The sequence below is a fragment of the Pelodiscus sinensis genome, chromosome 3 (assembly GCF_052426305.1).
Source record: "Pelodiscus sinensis isolate ZL-2025 chromosome 3, ASM5242630v1, whole genome shotgun sequence".
In the NCBI taxonomy this organism is placed as follows: domain Eukaryota; kingdom Metazoa; phylum Chordata; order Testudines; family Trionychidae; genus Pelodiscus; species Pelodiscus sinensis.
The window spans coordinates 3,279,724-3,301,341 of NC_143054.1; the positions used below are offsets into that span (position 1 = coordinate 3,279,724).

The 21,618-nt window shown below is 60.2% G+C and overlaps 1 protein-coding gene across 1 annotated transcript in view; it reads left to right on the plus strand.

Moving 5' to 3' along the window:
• SCARA5 (scavenger receptor class A member 5) overlaps positions 1–21,618 on the plus strand; it is a 120,716-nt gene that overhangs the window by 37,190 nt on the left and 61,908 nt on the right. The gene's annotated exons all lie outside the window — the stretch shown is intronic.

Sequence of the window (21,618 nt, forward strand, 5' to 3'; positions counted from 1 at the left end):
ATTTCCAGCACCGATTCGATTAGTCAAAAAGCAGAATGGCAGCAGAGCCGGTGTGAGCCGAGTCGGCTTCAGTCCTCGCTCGCGCCGTTTCCCGCTGCGCCTCGACCTCCCCTGCCCCCTGCGGAGACGGGGCTGCAGGGACCCAGCTTTTAAGTCTGCTTCGGACAGGGGCTAGCGCTGCTCCCCAAAGAGGGGGGAGGAAGACGGGTGAACCGCAGGGCCTGACAGAGACACATGGGCGCTGAGTCCAGTGCCCCAAGCAAACGCCGGGGTCTAAATGCGCCAAACCCTCGGCCCCTCGAAGCACCTGCTTTCGCAGACCCGCCTGGCGAGGGCAGCATCCCGAGGGCCGGTGGGGAAAGGACTCAGCTGAAATACGAGGGGCCGACTGGAGGAAAACAAGCGAGAAGCGGAGTGGGGGGTGGGGTCTGGGCGGGAAGGGGGGTGCGGGAGCAGAGTGGGGGGCAGGGTCGGGCAGGAAAGGAGGCATGGGAGTGGAGTGGGGGGCAGGGTCTGGGTGGAAGGGGGGCACAGGATTGGGGGAGGTGGGGGGAAGGTCTGGGCGGAAAGGGGGGCACGGAAGCAGAGTGGGGGCAGAATCTGGGTGGAGGGGGGCACAGTCGCAGACTGGAGGGTAGGGTCTGGATGGAAGGGGGTCGCGAGAGCAGTGTGGGAGTCCAGGGTCAGGCAGGAAGGGGGGCACGGGAGCAGTGTGGGAGTCCAGGATCAGGCGGAAAGGGAGGTGCAGAAGCGGAGTGGGGGGCAGAGTCTGGGTGGAAGGGGGAGCAGAGGAGCGGAGTGGGGGGCAGGGTCAGGCGGAAAGGGGGGTGCGGGAATGGAGTGGGGGGCAGGGTCTGGGTGGAAGGGGGAGCGTGGGAGCGGAGTGGGCGGCAGGGTCAGGCGGAAAGGGGGGTGCGGGAATGGAGTGGGGGGCAGGGTCTGGGTGGAAGGGGGAGCGTGGGAGCGGAGTGGGCGGCAGGGTCAGGCAGAAAGGGGGGTGCGGGAATGGAGTGGGGGGCAGGGTCTGGGTGGAAGGGGGAGCGTGGGAGCGGAGTGGAGGCAGGGTCAGGCAGAAAGGGGGGTGCAGGAGCGGAGTGGGGAGCAGGGTCAGGCGGAAAGGGGGGTGCGGGAATGGAGTGGGGGGCAGGGTCTGGGTGAAAGGGGGAGCGTGGGAGCGGAGTTGGGGGCAGGGTCAGGCGGAAAGGGGGGTGCGGGAGCGGAATGGGCGGCAGGGTCAGGCAGAAAGGGGGGTGCAGGAGCGGAGTGGGGGGCAGGGTCAGGCAGAAAGTGGGGTGCAGGAGCGGAGTGGGCGGCAGGGTCTGGGTGGAAGGGGGAGCGTGGGAGCGGAGTGGGGGGCAGGGTCAGGCGGAAAGGGGGGTGCAGGAGCGGAGTGGAGGCAGGGTCAGGCAGAAAGGGGGGTGCAGGAGCGGAGTGGGGGCAAGGTCAGGCAGAAAGGGGGGTGCAGGAGCAGAGTGGAGGCAGGGTCAGGCAGAAAGGGGGGTGCAGGAGCGGAGTGGAGGCAGGGTCAGGCAGAAAGGGGGGTGCAGGAGCGGAGTGGGGGGCAAGGTCAGGCAGAAAGGGGGGTGCAGGAGCAGAGTGGAGGCAGGGTCAGGCAGAAAGGGGGGTGCAGGAGCGGAGTGGGGGTCAGGGTCAGGCGGAAAGGGGAGTGCAGGAGCGGAGTGGGGGGCAGGGTCAGGCAGAAAGGGGGGTGCGGGAGCGGAGTGGGGGGCAGGGTCAGGCGGAAAGGGGGGTGCAGGAGCGGAGTGGGGGGCAGGGTCAGGTGGAAAGGGGGGTGCAGGAGCGGAGTGGGGGGCAGGGTCAGGCAGAAAGGGGGGTGCAGGAGCGGAGTGGGGGTCAGGGTCAGGCGGAAAGGGGGGTGCGGGAGCGGAGTGGGGGTCAGGGTCAGGCGGAAAGGGGGGTGTGGGAGCGGAGTGGGGGGCAGGGTCAGGCGGAAAGGGGGGTGCAGGAGCGGAGTGGGGGGCAGGGTCAGGCGGAAAGGGGGGTGCGGGAATGGAGTGGGGGGCAGGGTCAGGCGGAAAGGGGGGTGCGGGAATGGAGTGGGGGCAGGGTCTGGGTGGAAGGGGGAGCGGGGGAGCGGAGTGGGGGGCAGGGTCAGGTGGAAAGGGGGGTGCAGGAGCGGAGTGGGGAGCAGGGTCAGGCGGAAAGGGAGGTGCAGGAGCGTAGTGGGGGGCAGGGTCAGGCAGAAAGGGGGGTGCAGGAGCGGAGTGGGGGGCAGGGTCAGCCGGAAAGGGGGGTGCAGGAGCGGAGTGGGGAGCAGGGTCAGGCGGAAAGGGAGGTGCAGGAGCGTAGTGGGGAGCAGGGTCAGGCAGAAAGGGGGGTGCAGGAGCGGAGTGGGGGGCAGGGTCAGCCGGAAAGGGGGGTGCAGGAGCGGAGTGGGGAGCAGGGTCAGGCAGAAAGGGGGGTGCAGGAGCGGAGTGGGAGTGCGGGGTCTAAGCGCGGCTGGGGAGTCTGGCCGGGACGGGGTGGCAAAGGGCTGCATCCGGGATCCCCAGGGCTTCAGTTCCCCGCCTTTGCACTGGGGGTGTCCCTGGTTCCCCCTGTGCCCTGCTGCGCTTCCCCCCTGCTCTCTCCGCAGGCTCAGCTGCCCGGCTCCGTCCTGCCCCGGCGTTGGGCTGTCCGTGCGTCCCGGCTGGGAGCTCTCCGGATGGGAGGTCCGGGCGAGGCTCTCAGCCCCAGGCTTGGCTCGCTTCGCTGGCAGAGCGTGTCCCGCCGGCCGCCAGGCTGCCTCGCCGCCTGTTGCTCCGCGCTGGCGCCCGGCTCTGCGGCTGGCTCCGGAGAGATCAAAGCGGCTCTCTGGGCGGGATGCGCTGAACCGGGCCATGTGGCACGTTAGCCTAATGGAATTACGAGCCGGGCTGGGGACCTGCCGCTGCTCTGCGCCTGTCGTCGCCTGGGCCGGGCCGCTTTGCAGGGCTCCGATGGGCCTGGGCAGCGCTCCCTAGGAGGCGTGGCAGCCGAATTAGTGACTCCGTGCTGCGCGCCGCCACTGCGGTGTGTGCACGAACGGGCGGTGAGGAGACGCTGTGTCCCGGCCTCCCCTCCAAACCGCAGAAGACCCCGCAGGCACCTTGGCTCGTCCCAAAGGCTTGTCTCGCCCACGCTCTGCCGCGGAACGCGTGGTAACGTGCGGGCCGGAGGACCGCAGCCTCGGGCGGCGCTGCCCAGCGGCGGGGCAGGGGCCTGGCCTGGCCTGTGGAAGCCGGACGGTTCTGAGTTCTAGTCCCCCCATCACCAGGGCATTTTCGCGCTGAAGTTGCTGTGGTCGTGGCGTGCAGACGCACGGTCTCCCCTGCCCCACCAGCGGGCTGGGTGTCCTTCCTCCCCAGCGGGGCCTGCACAGGCAGAGACAGCCCCGAAAGGCAAGTGGCCATGCTGGGCTCTAGTTGTTTCATTTTCTGCAGCCCCCCTGTGCCCAGGGGGGTACAGACGGCTGCCCAGCTAAGCAGGGGCTACTCCTTCCATCAGGGTTTGTTCCACCTGCCTCCGCTGTCGGCAACCTCGCCCCCATCGGCTTGGGGGTGGTGCGAATTCTCTTCCCCTTCTGCCCTGAGAGACCCGGGTTCAAATCTTGGCTTAGCTGGTGACTGTCAAGAAGCAGAATGGCCCTGCAGGGGGCTGAGCACCTATGGGGCAGCCCCACGGTGTCCTCAAGCCATGGACTTGCCGGGGAGATGAGGGTTCTCAGTGTCCGGCCCCAGGCGGGCATGATGGGCCGTGCCAGGGCAAGCAGAGTGGCATACTGAAACGGGGGAGGTCGGCTCTTTCTATAGCACCTTCCATTCCAGCGCAGGGCTGGAAGACGCCCACACACGGAACCAGCACAGCCCCACTGGTGCTCGGGGAGTCGTGGCCGGGCTGCTGCCCGACAAACTACTCGAGAGCGAGATCTTGGAGTCACGGTGGAGAGTTCTCTGAAAACAGCCACGCCGTGGGCAGCGGCAGCAAACCAGCAAGCGGCGTGGTAGGAATCCTTCCAAAAGGGACAGAGAATATCTCATCTCTGTATAAAACCACGGGACGCCCACATCGTGAGTACTGCGTACAGATGAGGTTGCTTCATCTCAGAAGAGATCTGTTGGCCATTGAAAAAGGTTCAGAAAAGGGCAACAAAAACAATGAGGGGTTTGGAACGGGTCCCATACGAAGAGAGATTAAAGAGACGGGGACTTTTCAGCTTAGAAAAGAGGAGACTAAGGGGGGATAGGACAGAGGTCTATGAAATCATGGCTGGTATAGAAAAAGTGAATAAAGAAAAGTTATTTATTTATTCCCATCACATAAGAACTAGGGGTCACCCAATGAAATGAATAGGGAGTAGGTTTCAAACAAACCAAAGGAAGTTTTTCTTCACTCAGCGCACAGTCAACCTGTGGAACTCCTCGCCAGAGGATGTGGGGAAGTCTAGGACTTTAAAGAATCAAAAACGAGCTAGATAGATCCATGGAGGTTAGGTCCATCAGTGGCTGTGAGCCAGGGTGGATAGGGATGGCGTCTCCAGCCTCTGTTTCTCTGAAAGTGGATGACAGGGGAGGGATCACTGGCTGATTCCCTGCTCTGTTCCCTCCCTCTGGGGCACCTGGCATTGGCCCCTGTGGGCAGACAGGACTGGGCTGGATGGGCCTTTGGTCTGATCCCATCTGATCCCTCTCATACCCCTCTCAGGCTACGTCTAGACTACATGGCTCTGTCGATGGAGCCATGGAAAATAGTTTATTCGGCATAGTCAAAGAAGCAGGGATTTAAATATCCCCAGCTGCATTAAAATAAAAATGGCCGCCGCGCTGTGCCGGATCAGCTGATCGTCGGCACAGCGCGGCAGTCTAGACGCGGCGCGGTCGACAAAGGAAGCCTCCGGTAAACCTCGTAAATCACATCCCCCCAACTGGGCATTACTTATCGCCCAGGAAACAGACCTGGGGGGCGGAGCGCCCCCTAGTGAGTCACCACTACCCCTGTTTATTTTTCCTGGAGCTGTCTCCCACCCAAGTACCAACCAGGACCAAACCCTGCTTAGTGCCTGATGAAGTGCAGGGCCCAGGCACCCTCATTGCAACTGAGCCGGGGGCTGCCTCGCACACGCTGTCTTCCCGTCTGGCCACGCGATGCATCTTGGTGCTGTCTCCAAGCCGCCGGCTTGTGTCTGTGGGCCTGGTGCTTTCTGTGCCTCTGTCCAGCTCCTCCGCCCTGCGGGATCGACCCGTCTTCCCGCTACAAACCCTTTTCCTGGGAGTTCTCTGCTCTGCTGTGAACTTTGAATCCCAGAATCCCAGGGCGGGAGAGACCTCAGGAGGCATCGAGTCACCCCCTGCCCAGAGCAGGACCAGCCCAACTCCATCATCCCAGCCAGAGCTTTGTGCAGCCGGGACTCAAACACCTCTAGGGATGGAGATTCCACCCCTCCCTAGGGAACCCAGCCCAGGGCTTCACCATAGTTTCTCCTAACATCCAACCTAGACCTCCCCACTGCAACGTGAGCCCATTGCTCCTTGTTCTGCCACCTGCCCCCACTGAGACCAGCCTCTCTCCAGCCTCTTTGGACCCCCCTTCAGGGAGTTGCAGGCTGCTATCAAATCCCCCCTCGCTCTTCTCTTCTGCAGACTGAACAAACCCAAATCCCTCAGCCTCTCCTCGTAGCTCGTGTGCTCCAGCCCCCGAGTCATTCGGGTTGTCCCCCGCTGGACCCTCTCCAATGCGTCCACATCCTTTCTGTAATGGGGGGAGGAGCAGAATTGTTCGCAATACTCCAGATGTATTTGCTTGCTCTTTAATTTTGTTGGAGCCGGAGGATTGGCCGTCACAGCTCAGAAGAGCAGGTCCTTTCTCTGCGGTAGATCCCCCGACCTTCCCTCCCCACGCGTGTGCTTGGGAAGTCCTCACGGCTAGAAATGGGGGCTCCTCCGGTCCCGCAGAGCGGTTCCTCGGTCCCGATCCAAAGCCAGTGGGATTCTGGGCGCTGATTTCAGGAGGAACGGCCAGGCAGGAGGCATTCCTTCCTGACCCCCTTGCTGGTCTCCTGCCCTGGAGAATGAGGATTCGAAGCCTCTGTAATTTATCCCAGCCTGAGGAACCGCAGGTGCTGCGGTGAGGTGCTAAGCTCCCCGTGGCAAGGATAAAAAACCAGCGTGATGTCCCTCTTCAGGGTCTGAAGCCAGGATCTCCATCCTCAAACTACAGGAATTGCCCTGCTAGCTAGTGGCAGTTGGCTATTATTCTGCAACAGACCAGCCTCTAAAGGGGCACATTTTGCCAGTGGGTTACCTCGCTCTGCCACAGAAACCCAGTTGTGGTCAGCTTCCCTCTCCCCCCCCCCCCCCATTTCCTTCTGATTCAGCCCAAACTAAATCAATCCATCTGTAACGTCTCATGCATGGTCCCATGCCAGGGGACATGTTTTGTGGAAAGTCTGAGGCAAATGAGACAAGGCATTTGGGAGATATGAGAGTTGTTGTTTTGAGAGGGGGAGGGGAAGGGAGCCATGAGGTGTTTTAATTTCTTGAAAGCTTCCCAATGTGTTTTTGGCTGGCCCTCGCCTCGCAAGGGCCGGGCCTGGCACCTCCCCGTCTGTTTCAGCCTGTTGGCCTTCGGCGGGTTTTGGGGTGGGGAGGACACGCCGCCCAGTTTTACTTTGTTGTCTTTCCCGGGGCAATCATTCCCGGGGTCTCAGAGAGACACATGGGCCAGTTGGGGGACTGAGAGCCAGCAAGACGGACGGACGGACGGACAGACGGAGGCTCGTTTCTAATGCGGAATCGAGGCTCTTTCAAATCTCAAACACCCACCCCCTTCATCCCAAGATTCCAGCTCATGCAGAATTGATGCTCTTTCAAATTTCAGATACCCAACCCCTCCATCCCGGACTTTGCTTGATCCCAAGATTTCCAGTTGTGCCTTCCCTGTGCAATAGGAGTGAAGCACCCTCCTCCGACTATCCTGCCCGGGCAGAGCTGTACGTATCGCTCTGGGTGTGGACGGGCAGCCCTCACTGCTGCTGGCGTCAATGTGATCATAGCGCCACTGAATCTCAGGAGAAACTCAGACTGGGTCTCCATAGAACCAGAGTCCATGGTGTCCACGCCTCGGCCAGGACGATAAGCAGAGGGCAGTAAATCTTGGGGATTCCCTCCCCTTCTTCCCCACTCAGCTCTCCAAGTTCCGGGAGAAAACTTCATCCAGTTCTCTGGGCTCCAGAAACCTCCGTTCATTCATTTCGAAAAGGAATCAAGAACAAGACAGAGACTATCTTACTGCCTCTCTCTCAATCCATAGACGCCCACAGCTTGGATCCTGCGTGCAAATGAGGTCGCTCCGTTGCAAAAAAAGCTATCTTGGAATTGAAAGACGTTCAGAAAAGGACAGCAAAAATGATGAGGGATTTGCAACAAGTCCTGTAGGGAATAAGTCTGGACAACTCTGGATGCAGGTGAAAACAAGTCAGAGGATTTATTACACACCCAGCGCTGGTGGAGTGACAGCCAGGGGTTAACCTGGTGAACACAGGTGAAACAAAACATTACAATAGATTATATAGGCGGCAGATGGACGGAGGAGAAGCAAGTTGATTGGTTCTAGCTGCAAGACGAAATGAGCATGTAAGCCATTAACCTATGAAGATTACATAACATCTCCACCCATCGCCAATTAAACATCTTATCATTAATACAAGTAGTTATTCCCAGCAAGCTAAAGAAGCCAACATAAACAAGACAGACATTTCAATAGCAACTTTGTCTACTGGAGTATGATGCGTCGACTGCGGGAGGATACTGCCTCGCGTTGGCGTGGTCCTTGGTCCCATTATGCAGGATTAAAGGAAGGCAGTGAGCACAAATCAACTCGTTAACCTTAACAAAGTTTGTTTTGGTACCAGCCAGTATCTTTTCCAAGTGAGGCCCTCTTGGAATGTGGTTGCCAAGGCGACCAGGGTCATGTTACAGGCCTGTGCCGTGTGTTCCCAGGCCTGCCTCAAATTTAGGATTGAATCGGGGTACTTAGCAAAATACCATGGACTGCCTCAGTTTACCCTACAAGTCCCATGTGAAGAGAGATTAAAAAGACTTGGACTCTTCAGCTTAGTAGAGAGGAGACGAAGGGGGGGGGAAGGATGGAGGTCTATTAAAGTGTGTGTGAGGAAAGTGAATAAGGAGAAGTTATTGACTTGTTCCCACGATATAAGCACTAGGGGCCACCCAATGAAATGAATAGGCAGCAGGTTTCAAACAAACCAAAGGAAGTTTTCCTTCACGTAGCGCACAGCCAACCTGTGGAACTCCTTGCCAGAGGATGTGGTGAAGGCCAGGACTTTAACAGGGTTCAAAAAAGAGCTAGATAGATTCATGGAGGTTAGGTCCATCAATGGCTATTAGCCAGAATGGGTCAGGATGGTGTCCCCTGCCTCTGTTTGTCTGGAAATGGGAGACGGGAGAGGGATCACATGAGGATTCCCTGTTCTGTTCCCTGCCTCTGGGGCATCTGGCTTTGGCCACTGTCAGAGGATACTGGGCTAGATGGGCCTCTTGTCTGATCTGGTCTGACCATTGTGATGTTGTTATATTCACTCAGGTTTCGTTATTAGGTGTGTAGCAGCTCTGGGCCGGGCCCAGGGCTTTAGCTACCAGGAGATACAACGATCCCAGATGCTGTCACACTCTACGCATCTTGTCAAATCATATGAATGTAGGAGTGGAAGGGACCTCAAGAGGTCATCGAGTCCAGTCCCCTGCCCTCACGGCAGGACCAAGCACTGTCTAGAGCATCCCTGACCGGTGTCTGTCCAACCTGCTCTGAAATATCTCCAGGGATGGAGATTCCACAACCTCCCGAGATCATCTGCTCCAGCATTTAACCACCCAGACAGTGAAGAAGTTCTTCCTAATGTCCCACCTACATTGGTCTTGCTTCAGTCGAAGGCGAGTCCTTCCTGTCCTGTGCTCCCTGGATACGCAGAGAATGAATCGCTTGTCTCTTCATGATAACGGTCGGCTTGTTAGCATGTCCCCTCCAGCCTTCTCTTCTCCGGACTTTTTCAGTCTTTCTTCAGAGGTCCTGGTCCCTGGACCTTCAGCCATCTTTCTTGCTGTCCTCTGGACACCCTCCCGTTCGCCCACGTCTGTCTCAAAGTGCAGTGTCCAGACCCGGACGCGACGCTGCGGCCAAAGTGTTATCAGCACAGAGGAGAGCGGAAGAAGGACTTCTGTCTTTCTCACCACGCTCCCGCTGCTTCTGCCACACCCTGACGTGGCTGGCTCCTCTGTAGTTTGTGGCCTGCCTTCACCCCCAGACCGCTTGCTGCAGCCCTCCTTCCTAGGCAGCTGTTTGTGCGACTGCACCCTCCCTCCTTCCTAAGGGCTGTACTTTGCATTTCTCCTTGTGCAGTTTCATCCCGTGTATTTCCAACCATTCCTCCAGTTGGTCCAGTTCATTTGGAATGATGACCCTGTCCTCCAAAGCCCTTGCCACCCCTCCCAGATGGGTATCAGCAAACTTTGTACATGCACTCTCTACGCTGTCATCCAAATCGGTGATGAGGATACTGAGTGGAAGCAGAGGTGGGACCGATCCCTCTGGCCCGTCCCGTCTAGCCTGACTGTAAACCACTGGTGGCTACGCACGGAGTACAGTTTTCCAAGCAGTTGTGGATCCACCCTATAGTGGGTTCATCTAGGTTGTAAGTGCCTAGTTTGCTAATGAGGAGGCTGCATGTGACAGTCTTAGCGTCACAGACCCCAGGGCGGGCAGAGGCCTCAGGAGTCACCGAGTCCAGCCCCCTGCCCAAGGCAAGACCAGCCCAACTCAATCATCCCAGCCAGGGCTTTGTCCAGCTGGGACTCAAACACCTCTAGGGATGGAGATTCCACCCGCTCCCTAGGGAACCCATTCCAGTGCTTCCCCACCCTCCTAGACCCTCCCCCGCTGCAACATGAGACCACTGCCCTCACTGAGACCAGCCTCTCTCCATCCTCTCTGGAACCCCCCTGTAGGGAGTTGCAGGCTGCTCTCAAATCCCCCCTCGCTCTTCTCTCCTGCAGACTAAATATACCCAAGTCCCTCAGCCTCTCCTCATAGGTCATGTGCTCCAGCCCCCTAATCATTTTGGTTGCCCTCCGCTGGACCCTCTCCAATGTGTCCACATCCTTTTTGTAGAGGGGGCCCCAGAACTGGACACAATACTCCAGATGTGGCCTCACCAGCGCTGAATAAAGGGGAATAATCACTTCTCTGGATCTGCTGGCAATGCTCCTCTTAATGCACCCTAATATTCCGTTCGCCTTCTTGGCTACAAGGGCACCCTGTTGACTCACATCCTGCTTCTCGTCCACTGTAACCCCCAGGTCCTTTTCTGCAGAACTGCTGCTTAGCCAGTTGGTCCCCAGCCTGTACCAGTGCTTGGGATTCTTCCGTCCCAAGGGCAGGACTCTGCACTTGTCCTTGTTGAACCTCATCAGATTTCTTTTGGCCCAATCCTCCCATTTTTCTAGGTCATGCTGAACCTTATCCCTGCCCTCTAGCCTGTCTACCTCTTCCCCTAGCTTAGTGTCATCTGCAAACTTGCTGAGGGTGCAATCCATGCCTCATTCAGGTCATTCATAAAATGTTGAACAAAACCAGCCCTAAAACTAATCCTTGGGGCACTCCACTTGAAACTGTCTACCAACCTGACATCAAGCCGTTGATCACTACCTGTTGGGCCTGCCAATCTAGCCACCTTTCTATCCATCTTACAGTCCGTTTATCCAATCCATACTTCCTTAACTTGCTGGTAAGAATATTGTGGGAGACCGTATCAAAAGCTTTGCTAAAGTCAAGATGTATCACATCCACCGACTTCCCCATGTCCACAGAAGCTAATCAGACTGGTCAGGCAGGACTTGCTCTTTGTGAATCCACGTTGACTATTCCTGATCACCTTCCCCTCTTCCAAGTGCATCCAGGATGGATTCCTTAAGGATCCCCTCCATTTTCCCGGGAACTGAGGTAAGGCTGACTGGTCTGTAGTTCCCTGGATTATCCTTCTTCTCTTTTCTAAAGATGGGCACTACATTTGTCTTTTTCCAATCATCCGGGATCTCTCCTGATCTCCAAAGATAATGGCCAAAAGCTCTGCAATGACATTTTCCAACTCCCACAATATCTAAAACCTTATTAAAGTGGAGGGATAGCACGTCTACTGCTTCCCCTCGTCCCGTGTCAAAGGTGGATCTTGGATGGGTTTATATGCATTTTCCCTCGTTACTAATGTCTTTACTTCTGGGACACAATTGGTTTGGCCATCGTATGGAACATGTAAGGACCAGTGGCTTTGCAGATGATGTCAGGCAGGCCCAGTCACTAAGCTCTTCGTCTTATCTACATTTGAAGCTTATCAGGTCTGGGTCTTCACACTTATCTCAGCTAACCAGAAAACACCCTCTCCAGCCCGCCACTGGTCACACCCGGGCTGACACAGTAACCGTGCCCTCTGATTCAGCTAGAGACAAGGAGTCTCATCACAGCAAGATCTCGGCATTCAGCACGGTCTCCCTGGAGAAGTCTCATGACTTGGCACGTGTCAGACCGGACTGCACAAACAACACCAGAGCATCCCTTAAGGGCGAACCCTGCAGTGGCCAGGAGAGCGGATGATGAACGAAAAAGCTTTTTTTTCCCCATTGTGCTGCTGCCTGGGAAGATACATGACTCCTTTCTGTTATGGCAACAGCCTTCCCCTCACGGACTTGTAAACACGGGGGCACCTCCCCAAGAACCGGCCAGAAGACCATCCAGAAATTCTAGCTGGCAGCTAGAATTTCAGCGGGCACTCTGCCCCCCCTCACACGCACACGCACACGCACTTCCGTTGCTAAGTATTGTCTAAAACCCATCCATCATATTGCAGGCAATATCCTAGTCAATAAATCCCTTCCCCTATTAACCTTCCAAATGTTTGTGAGTTTCACCCAGGGTGTTGGCCGGGGGTGGCTCCAAGCCAGGACCCTGGAAATCCATCTGTGTGTGTGTGTCTGTGTGTGTACACACAAACATAGCCTCTCTATGGCTAGGCCCCACTCTGTAATTTGAACCAAATGTCCTCATTTCGTTTTGCTTCCTTTTTATAAACACGCGGGTGAGTTGCTAAGCAGTTCCCAGGCCCCGTGGCTCCCAGCCAGGCGAATCCCAGGGAAAGGTTGGAAGTTTGTACGGGGGAGGTTTGGTTTGGATCCCTCCCGCGCCAGGCACGAGAAATAGAATTGGAGAGCAAGGCGCAAAATCCCGAGCCTGGGTCTAGAGCAAGGGGTCGACCCCCTTCCAGCCTGACTCGCGCCCAGGCTCTGGAATCACCAGCTTCCCTGCTTCCGCTGCTCCTGCCGTGCAGCACCGCCCCTGTGGAGGCAGGCAGCCCGCTCTCAGAGGGCAGAGCACTGCTCTTCTCCCTGGCTTCTGCGGGAGCCCTGGGTAACATGTGCCCAGGCCTGCCCACAGGGGTGAGCAAAGGGGGCAGGTGCCCCAGGGCCTGGCAATTCAGGGGCTCCTGTTACTCAACAGGCCCTTTAAATCTCTGCCAGAGCACTGCATGGCTCTGAGGGCTGGGGAGGGGGCACGCCGCAGTCCGGCAGGTCTGGCTGCCCCACCCTGCCCCTTCCACACCAAGCCCTGCCCTTCCACACCGAGTCCCGCTCTTCCACACAAAGCTCCACCCCCTCCACACAAAGCTCCACCCCTTCCACACCAAGCCCCACCCCTTCCACACCAAGCCCTGCCCTTCCACACCGAGTCCCGCTCTTCCACACCAAGCCCTGCCTCTTCTACACCGAGTCCCGCTCTTCCACACAAAGCCCCACCCCTTCCACACAAAGCTCCGCCTCTTCCACACCAAGCCCCACCCTTTCCACACCAAGCCCTGCCTCTTCTACACCGAGTCCCGCTCTGCCACACAAAGCCCCACCCCTTCCAAACAAAGCTCCGCCTCTTCCACACCAAGCCCCACCCTTTCCACACCAAGCCCTGCCTCTTGTACACCAAGTCCCACCTCTTCCGCACCAAGCCCCTCCCCTTCCACACCAAGCCCTGCCTCTTCTACACCGAGTCCCGCTCTTCCACACAAAGCCCCATCCCTTAAAATTGTGAAGCATGTAGAAGAACATAATTTGTTGGACAAAAGTCAACATCGTTTCTGTAAAGGGAAATCCTGTCTTACTAATCTATTAGGGTATGTCTACACTGCCACCCTGGTTCGAACTAGGGTGGTAATGTAGGCAACCGGAGTTGCAAATGAAGCCCGGGATTTGAATTTCCCGGGCTTCATTTGCATGTTGCCGGGCGCCGCCATTTTTAAATGTCCGCTAGTTCGGACTCCTTGCCCCGCGGCTACACGCGGCACGGAGTAGGTAGTTCGGATTAGGCTTCCTATTCCAAACTACCGTTACTCTTTAGCACACACAGCCCGGTTCCCACACTGTCTTCTGGACTCTGAGACTTTCAAGCCAGAAGGGAGCCTCATGATCGCGAAGTCTGGCCTCCTGCTCGTCATGGCCCCCGAACCTCGCCCGCCCACGTCTGTGCGAGGCCCCGAGCGCTGGCTGAGTTACTGATGCCCTCCAATCTTGATGGCAAGACTTGGAGTTGCAGAGACTCCGCCGCCGACAGGAGTTCAAACCTGCAAGTGACCTGGCCCCCGCCCTGCAGGGGAAGGCAACTTTCCCCCTCAGACTCCGCCATTCGGACCGGGGCAAAAAAGTCCCTCCTGACCCCTAGACTGTGTCCCCTGCCCTCTGCCCCGCCCCGCAGCCCATCTCCCTGGCAGCTCACTCTCACTTCACACCCGCACGCCGAGCCATTTTGTTCCCCCTTTACTCTGAAGCCGGTCGGAGACACGTGTACGCTCTTGGCTCCCTGTCGTGGGATCTCCCCCTCAAAATACGGCCCCTGGGCAGGCAGGATCCAGCGCGGGCTCACAGAGCTGGAAAGAAGAGCCTGCCTCTCCTCCGGGGGCCCTGCCCTGGGAGAGCCCGCGATGGCGGCGCAGAACAGCTCCTTTCGCTGGTTTTCTGTTTCAGGCCATCAGGCCATCTTAGAACCCCAGGGCTGGCAGAGGCCTCAGGAGCCATCGAGTCCAGCCCCCTGCCCAGAGCAGGGCCAACCCAACTCAATCAACCCAGCCAGGGATTTGTCCAGCCGGGACTTACACACCTCTAGGGATGGAGACTCCACCCTTCCCTAGGGAACCCAGCCCAGCGCTTCCCCACCCGCCTAGGGAAATGGTTTGTGCTAATCTCCAACCTAGACCTCCCCCTCTGCAACGTGAGACCGTTGCTCCTCGTTCTGCCACCCATCACCCCTGAGACCAGCCTCTCGCCAGCCTCTTTGCAATCCCCTCTGATGGCTCAACCCCCACCCCAGGCTTTACGAAATGGACTGATGGACATTTAGAGGGCTTGACAAACGGCGGCGAAAGCCGCTCGCCAGCCCCGCACTGCGCAGGCTCAAGAGCCATCTACTCGCCACGGGCAAGTAGATTCTATAGTTTGTCGAGCCCTGGACGTTTATGTCCATAGCTCAAAGGTGTGTTGAGCAAATTACTTCCTGTCCCCTGTCAATCTCCATGTCGCAACCCGCTGGCTCTGTTTAACTTGTGTCGGTGCGTGTGTCATTCTTGTGTGTGCAATTAGACAGCTGGGGGTGTATCCAGACGACAGGGTTTTTTCGGAAAAAAGTGGCCCACCAAGGGCTAACCCTGGCCAGCTGCTTCAGGCTTATTGCCCGCCCCGGTGCAGATGCCAGCTGCCACCCTCAGGGACGATGGTACCACTCCAAGATGCTCCCGAGCGGAGCAGCTCTGAGCATGTGGTGCGAGGCAGAGTCCTGGGGCAGCTGCAGGCATTAGAGCAGCCCTGGACTGCTCCGACTTACACGCATTTGGACCCCTGGCGCATCCCACCTTGGGCTCCAGAGGGCTCGGCTGCTGTAAATCTGGCCCAAGCGGTGTTTCGCTGGGTGAGGTCAGGGCATCTCTGACTTTGACTACACATGCCTGGCACTTGTATGGGACTGAACTGGCGTTTAATAGGCAGCAGGTTTAAAACAAATCAAAGGAAGTTTTTCTTCACAGAGAACTGTGGAACTCCTTGCCAGAGGATGTGGTGAAGCCTAGAACTTTACCAGGGTTCAAAAAAGAGTTAGATAGATTCATGGAGGTTAGGTCCATCAAGTGCTGAGAGCCAGGGTGGGTAGGAATGGTGTCCCTGCCTCTGTTTGTCTGGAGGTGGATGACAGGGGAGGATTACCTGTTGTGTTTCCTCCCTCTGGGGCTCCTGGCATTGGCTATTGTGGGCAGACAGGACTGGGCTGGATGGACCCTTGGTCTGACCCCGTCTGGCTGTTCTTATGTTCTTGTGTTAAGTTCTCCCGCTGCGGAAGAAAGGCCTCACCTCTCGATCCTTCTCCTCTTGCAGCCAGTGAGCTGCCGCCAGGATGCGAGAGGCCTGCAGGGGAAAGCCAAGGACTCGCCCCAGAAGGGCTGGATTGAAACCCTCACATCCCAAGTGGGCGCGTTCACCTTGACAGCTCTTCTGCTTCCGGTGGCAAGGGGTGGCTGCTCCCGGGGCGCCCCGCACTCCACTCCCCGGGCCTCGGAGCCAGCTGCTGGTGTCGATCAGAGAGCGCAGCTCTCAGTCCCGGTCCCGGTTTCCTGGCCGGCCAGGGAACCCGACTGTGCGGCAATTAAAGGCCAAAAACAAAGGGCCAGGCCGGGCCGTTTATAGCGCCGTTGGGGGAGAGGAAACGGTGGGTTTAGAGCCAGAAGGTTCAATGCAGGAAAACTAAATCCAGATCCAGCTGTGCTCTGCCGCCCAAAAGCATCCACACCCTCCCCATTCCCCCGCCCCCCGCTTTCTGGCAAGGCCGGCTGCCAGGCACATGCAGCATGGAGCCTTGCCCCAAGCCCGGGGCGGTTCCAGGCTCTCAACTGAGACCTACAGCGACGTGTGGGTCGCCAGCCAGACGCCAGGGCATTCCCAGGCAAGTCCCATATGGCCGAAGGAGATCACGTGCATTTCCCACCCAGTCCCCCCTCATCCCGATCGTCAACCCTCGGGGGTCTAGGGAAGAGGGACTGTGGCCGATGGGGGTAGGTCTGTGCTCAGATGGGAGGGAGTAGGTTTAGGCACAGATGAGAGGGGGTAGATCTAGGCATGGGTGGGAGGGCACAGGTGGGAAAGGGTAGGCACAGGTGGGAGGGGTAGGTCCAGGCACAGGTGAAACGGGGTAGTCACAGGTGGGAGGGGGTAGGTTTAGGCACAGGTGGGAGGGGGTAGGTCCAGACACAGGTGGCAGGGGGTAGGTCCAGGCACAGGTGGGAGGGGGTAGGTCCAGGCACAGGTGGGAGGGGTAGGTCCAGGCACAGATGGGAGGGGTAGGTCCAGGCACAGGTGGGAGGGGTAGGTCCAGGCACAGGTGGGAGGGGGTAGGTCCAGGCACAGGTGGGAGGGGTAGGTCCAGGTACAGGTGGGAGGGATAGGTCCAGACACAGGTGGCAGGGGGTAGGTCCAGGCACAGGTGGCAGGGGGTAGGTCCAGGCACAGGTGGGAGGGGTAGGTCCAGACACAGGTGGCAGGGGGTAGGTCCAGGCACAGGTGGGAGGGGTAGGTCCAGACACAGGTGGCAGGGGGTAGGTCCAGGCACAGGTGGGAGGGGTAGGTCCAGACACAGGTGGCAGGGGGTAGGTCCAGGCACAGGTGGGAGGGGTAGGTCCAGGCACAGGTGGCAGGGGGTAGGTCCAGGCACAGGTGGGAGGGGTAGGTCCAGACACAGGTGGCAGGGGGTAGGTCCAGGCACAGGTGGGAGGGGTAGGTCCAGGCACAGGTGGGAGGGGTAGGTCCAGACACAGGTGGGAGGGGGTAGGCACAGGTGGGAGGGGGTAGGCACAGGTGGGAGGGGGTAGGTCCAGGCACAGGTGGGAGGGGTAGGTCCAGGCACAGGTGGGAGGGGTAGGTCCAGGCACAGGTGGGAGGGGGTAGGCACAGGTGGGAGGGGGTAGGCACAGGTGGGAGGGGGTAGGTCCAGGCACAGGTGGGAGGGGTAGGTCCAGGCACAGGTGGGAGGGGTAGGTCCAGGCACAGGTGGGAGGGGTAGGTCCAGGCACAGGTGGGAGGGGGTAGGTCCAGGCACAGGTGGGAGGGGTAGGTCCAGGCACAGGTGGGAGGGGTAGGTCCAGACACAGGTGGCAGGGGCTAGGTTTAGGCACAGGTGGGAGGGGTAGGTCCAGGCACAGGTGGGAGGGGGTAGGCACAGGTGGGAGGGGTAGGTCCAGGCACAGGTGGCAGGGGCTAGGTTTAGGCACAGGTGGGAGGGGGTAGGCACAGGTGGGAGGGGTAGGTCCAGGCACAGGTGGGAGGGGGTAGGCACAGGTGGGAGGGGTAGGTCCAGGAACAGGTGGCAGGGGCTAGGTTTAGGCACAGGTGGGAGGGGGTAGGCACAGGTGGGAGGGGTAGGTCCAGGCACAGGTGGGAGGGGTAGGTCCAGGTACAGGTGGGAGGGGTAGGTCCAGGCACAGGTGGGAGGGGTAGGTCCAGGCACAGGTGGGAGGGGTAGGTCCAGGTACAGGTGGGAGGGATAGGTCCAGACACAGGTGGGAGGGGTAGGTCCAGGCACAGGTGGGAGGGGTAGGTCCAGGCACAGGTGGCAGGGGGTAGGTCCAGGCACAGGTGGGAGGGGTAGGTCCAGGCACAGGTGGGAGGGGTAGGTCCAGGCACAGGTGGGAGGGGTAGGTCCAGGCACAGGTGGCAGGGGCTAGGTTTAGGCACAGGTGGGAGGGGTAGGTCCAGGCACAGGTGGCAGGGGCTAGGTTTAGGCACAGGTGGGAGGGGGTAGGCACAGGTGGGAGGGGTAGGTCCAGGCACAGGTGGCAGGGGCTAGGTTTAGGCACAGGTGGGAGGGGGTAGGTCCAGGCACAGGTGGGAGGGGTAGGTCCAGGCACAGGTGGGAGGGGGTAGGTCCAGACACAGGTGGGAGGGGTAGGTCCAGGCACAGGTGGGAGGGGTAGGTCCAGGCACAGGTGGGAGGGGTAGGTCCAGGCACAGGTGGGAGGGGTAGGTCCAGGCACAGGTGGGAGGGGTAGGTTCAGGCACAGGTGGGAGGGGTAGGTCCAGGCACAGGTGGGAGGGGTAGGTCCAGGCACAGGTGGGAGGGGGTAGGTCCAGGCACAGGTGGGAGGGGTAGGTCCAGGCACAGGTGGGAGGGGGTAGGCACAGGTGGCAGGGGGTAGGTCCAGGCACAGGTGGGAGGGGTAGGTCCAGACACAGGTGGGAGGGGGTAGGTCCAGGCACAGGTGGGAGGGGTAGGTCCAGGCACAGGTGGGAGGGGTAGGTCCAGGCACAGGTGGGAGGGGTAGGTCCAGGCACAGGTGGCAGGGGCTAGGTTTAGGCACAGGTGGGAGGGGTAGGTCCAGGCACAGGTGGGAGGGGTAGGTCCAGGCACAGGTGGGAGGGGTAGGTCCAGGCACAGGTGGCAGGGGCTAGGTTTAGGCACAGGTGGGAGGGGTAGGTCCAGGCACAGGTGGGAGGGGTAGGTCCAGGCACAGGTGGGAGGGGTAGGTCCAGGCACAGGTGGGAGGGGTAGGTCCAGGCACAGGTGGCAGGGGGTAGGTCCAGGCACAGGTGGGAGGGGTAGGTCCAGGCACAGGTGGGAGGGGCTAGGTTTAGGCACAGGTGGGAGGGGGTAGGCACAGGTGGGAGGGGTAGGTCCAGACACAGGTGGGAGGGGGTAGGCACAGGTGGGAGGGGTAGGTCCAGGCACAGGTGGGAGGGGTAGGTCCAGGCACAGGTGGCAGGGGCTAGGTCCAGACACAGGTGGGAGGGGTAGGTCCAGGCACAGGTGGGAGGGGTAGGTCCAGGCACAGGTGGGAGGGGTAGGTCCAGGCACAGGTGGGAGGGGTAGGTTCAGGCACAGGTGGGAGGGGTAGGTCCAGGCACAGGTGGGAGGGGTAGGTCCAGGCACAGGTGGGAGGGGTAGGTCCAGGCACAGGTGGGAGGGGGTAGGTCCAGGCACAGGTGGGAGGGGTAGGTCCAGGCACAGGTGGGAGGGGGTAGGCACAGGTGGCAGGGGGTAGGTCCAGGCACAGGTGGGAGGGGTAGGTCCAGACACAGGTGGGAGGGGGTAGGTCCAGGCACAGGTGGGAGGGGTAGGTCCAGGCACAGGTGGGAGGGGTAGGTCCAGGCACAGGTGGGAGGGGTAGGTCCAGGCACAGGTGGCAGGGGCTAGGTTTAGGCACAGGTGGGAGGGGTAGGTCCAGGCACAGGTGGGAGGGGTAGGTCCAGGCACAGGTGGGAGGGGTAGGTCCAGGCACAGGTGGCAGGGGCTAGGTTTAGGCACAGGTGGGAGGGGTAGGTCCAGGCACAGGTGGGAGGGGTAGGTCCAGGCACAGGTGGGAGGGGTAGGTCCAGGCACAGGTGGCAGGGGGTAGGTCCAGGCACAGGTGGGAGGGGTAGGTCCAGGCACAGGTGGGAGGGGCTAGGTTTAGGCACAGGTGGGAGGGGGTAGGCACAGGTGGGAGGGGTAGGTCCAGACACAGGTGGGAGGGGGTAGGCACAGGTGGGAGGGGTAGGTCCAGGCACAGGTGGGAGGGGTAGGTCCAGGCACAGGTGGGAGGGGTAGGTCCAGGCACAGGTGGCAGGGGCTAGGTTTAGGCACAGGTGGGAGGGGGTAGGCACAGGTGGGAGGGGTAGGTCCAGGCACAGGTGGCAGGGGCTAGGTTTAGGCACAGGTGGGAGGGGTAGGTCCAGGCACAGGTGGGAGGGGTAGGTCCAGGCACAGGTGGGAGGGGTAGGTCCAGGCACAGGTGGGAGGGGTAGGTCCAGGCACAGGTGGGAGGGGTAGGTCCAGACACAGGTGGGAGGGGTAGGTCCAGACACAGGTGGGAGGGGGTAGGTCCAGGCACAGGTGGCAGGGGGTAGGTCCAGGCACAGGTGGGAGGGGTAGGTCCAGGCACAGGTGGGAGGGGTAGGTCCAGGCACAGGTGGGAGGGGGTAGGTCCAGGCACAGGTGGGAGGGGTAGGTCCAGGCACAGGTGGGAGGGGTAGGTCCAGACACAGGTGGGAGGGGTAGGTCCAGGCACAGGTGGGAGGGGTAGGTCCAGACACAGGTGGGAGGGGGTAGGTCCAGGCACAGGTGGGAGGTGTAGGTCCAGGCACAGGTGGGAGGGGGTAGGCACAGGTGGCAGGGGGTAGGTCCAGGCACAGGTGGGAGGGGGTAGGCACAGGTGGGAGGGGGTAGGCACAGGTGGCAGGGGGTAGGTCCAGGCACAGGTGGGAGGGGTAGGTCCAGACACAGGTGGGAGGGGTAGGTCCAGGCACAGGTGGGAGGGGGTAGGCACAGGTGGCAGGGGGTAGGTCCAGGCACAGGTGGGAGGGGTAGGTCCAGGCACAGGTGGGAGGGGTAGGTCCAGGCACAGGTGGGAGGGGTAGGTCCAGACACAGGTGGGAGGGGTAGGTCCAGGCACAGGTGGGAGGGGTAGGTCCAGGCACAGGTGGGAGGGGTAGATCCAGGCACAGGTGGGAGGGGTAGGTCCAGGCACAGGTGGGAGGGGTAGGTCCAGGCACAGGTGGGAGGGGGTAGGCACAGGTGGCAGGGGGTAGGTCCAGGCACAGGTGGGAGGGGTAGGTCCAGACACAGGTGGGAGGGGTAGGTCCAGACACAGGTGGGAGGGGTAGGTCCAGACACAGGTGGGAGGGGGTAGGCACAGGTGGGAGGGGTAGGTCCAGGCACAGGTGGGAGGGGTAGGTCCAGGCACAGGTGGGAGGGGTAGGTCCAGACACAGGTGGGAGGGGTAGGTCCAGGCACAGGTGGGAGGGGTAGGTCCAGGCACAGGTGGGAGGGGTAGGTCCAGGCACAGGTGGGAGGGGTAGGTCCAGGCACAGGTGGGAGGGGTAGGTCCAGGCACAGGTGGGAGGGGGTAGGTCCAGGCACAGGTGGGAGGGGGTAGGTTTAGGCACAGGTGGGAGGGGTAGGTCCAGGCACAGGTGGGAGGGGTAGGTCCAGACACAGGTGGGAGGGGTAGGTCCAGACACAGGTGGGAGGGGGTAGGTTTAGGCACAGGTGGGAGGGGTAGGTCCAGACACAGGTGGGAGGGGGCAGGTTTAGGCACAGGTGGGAGGGGTAGGTCCAGGCACAGGTGGGAGGGGTAGGTCCAGGCACAGGTGGGAGGGGGTAGGCACAGGTGGGAGGGGTAGGTCCAGGCACAGGTGGGAGGGGTAGGTCCAGGCACAGGTGGGAGGGGTAGGTCCAGGCACAGGTGGGAGGGGGTAGGTCCAGACACAGGTGGGAGGGGTAGGTCCAGGCACAGGTGGGAGGGGTAGGTCCAGGCACAGGTGGGAGGGGTAGGTCCAGGCACAGGTGGGAGGGGTAGTTCCAGGCACAGGTGGCAGGGGGTAGGTCCAGACACAGGTGGGAGGGGTAGGTCCAGGCACAGGTGGGAGGGGTAGGTCCAGGCACAGGTGGGAGGGGTAGGTCCAGGCACAGGTGGGAGGGGGTAGGCACAGGTGGGAGGGGTAGGTCCAGACACAGGTGGGAGGGGTAGGTCCAGGCACAGGTGGGAGGGGTAGGTCCAGACACAGGTGGGAGGGGTAGGTC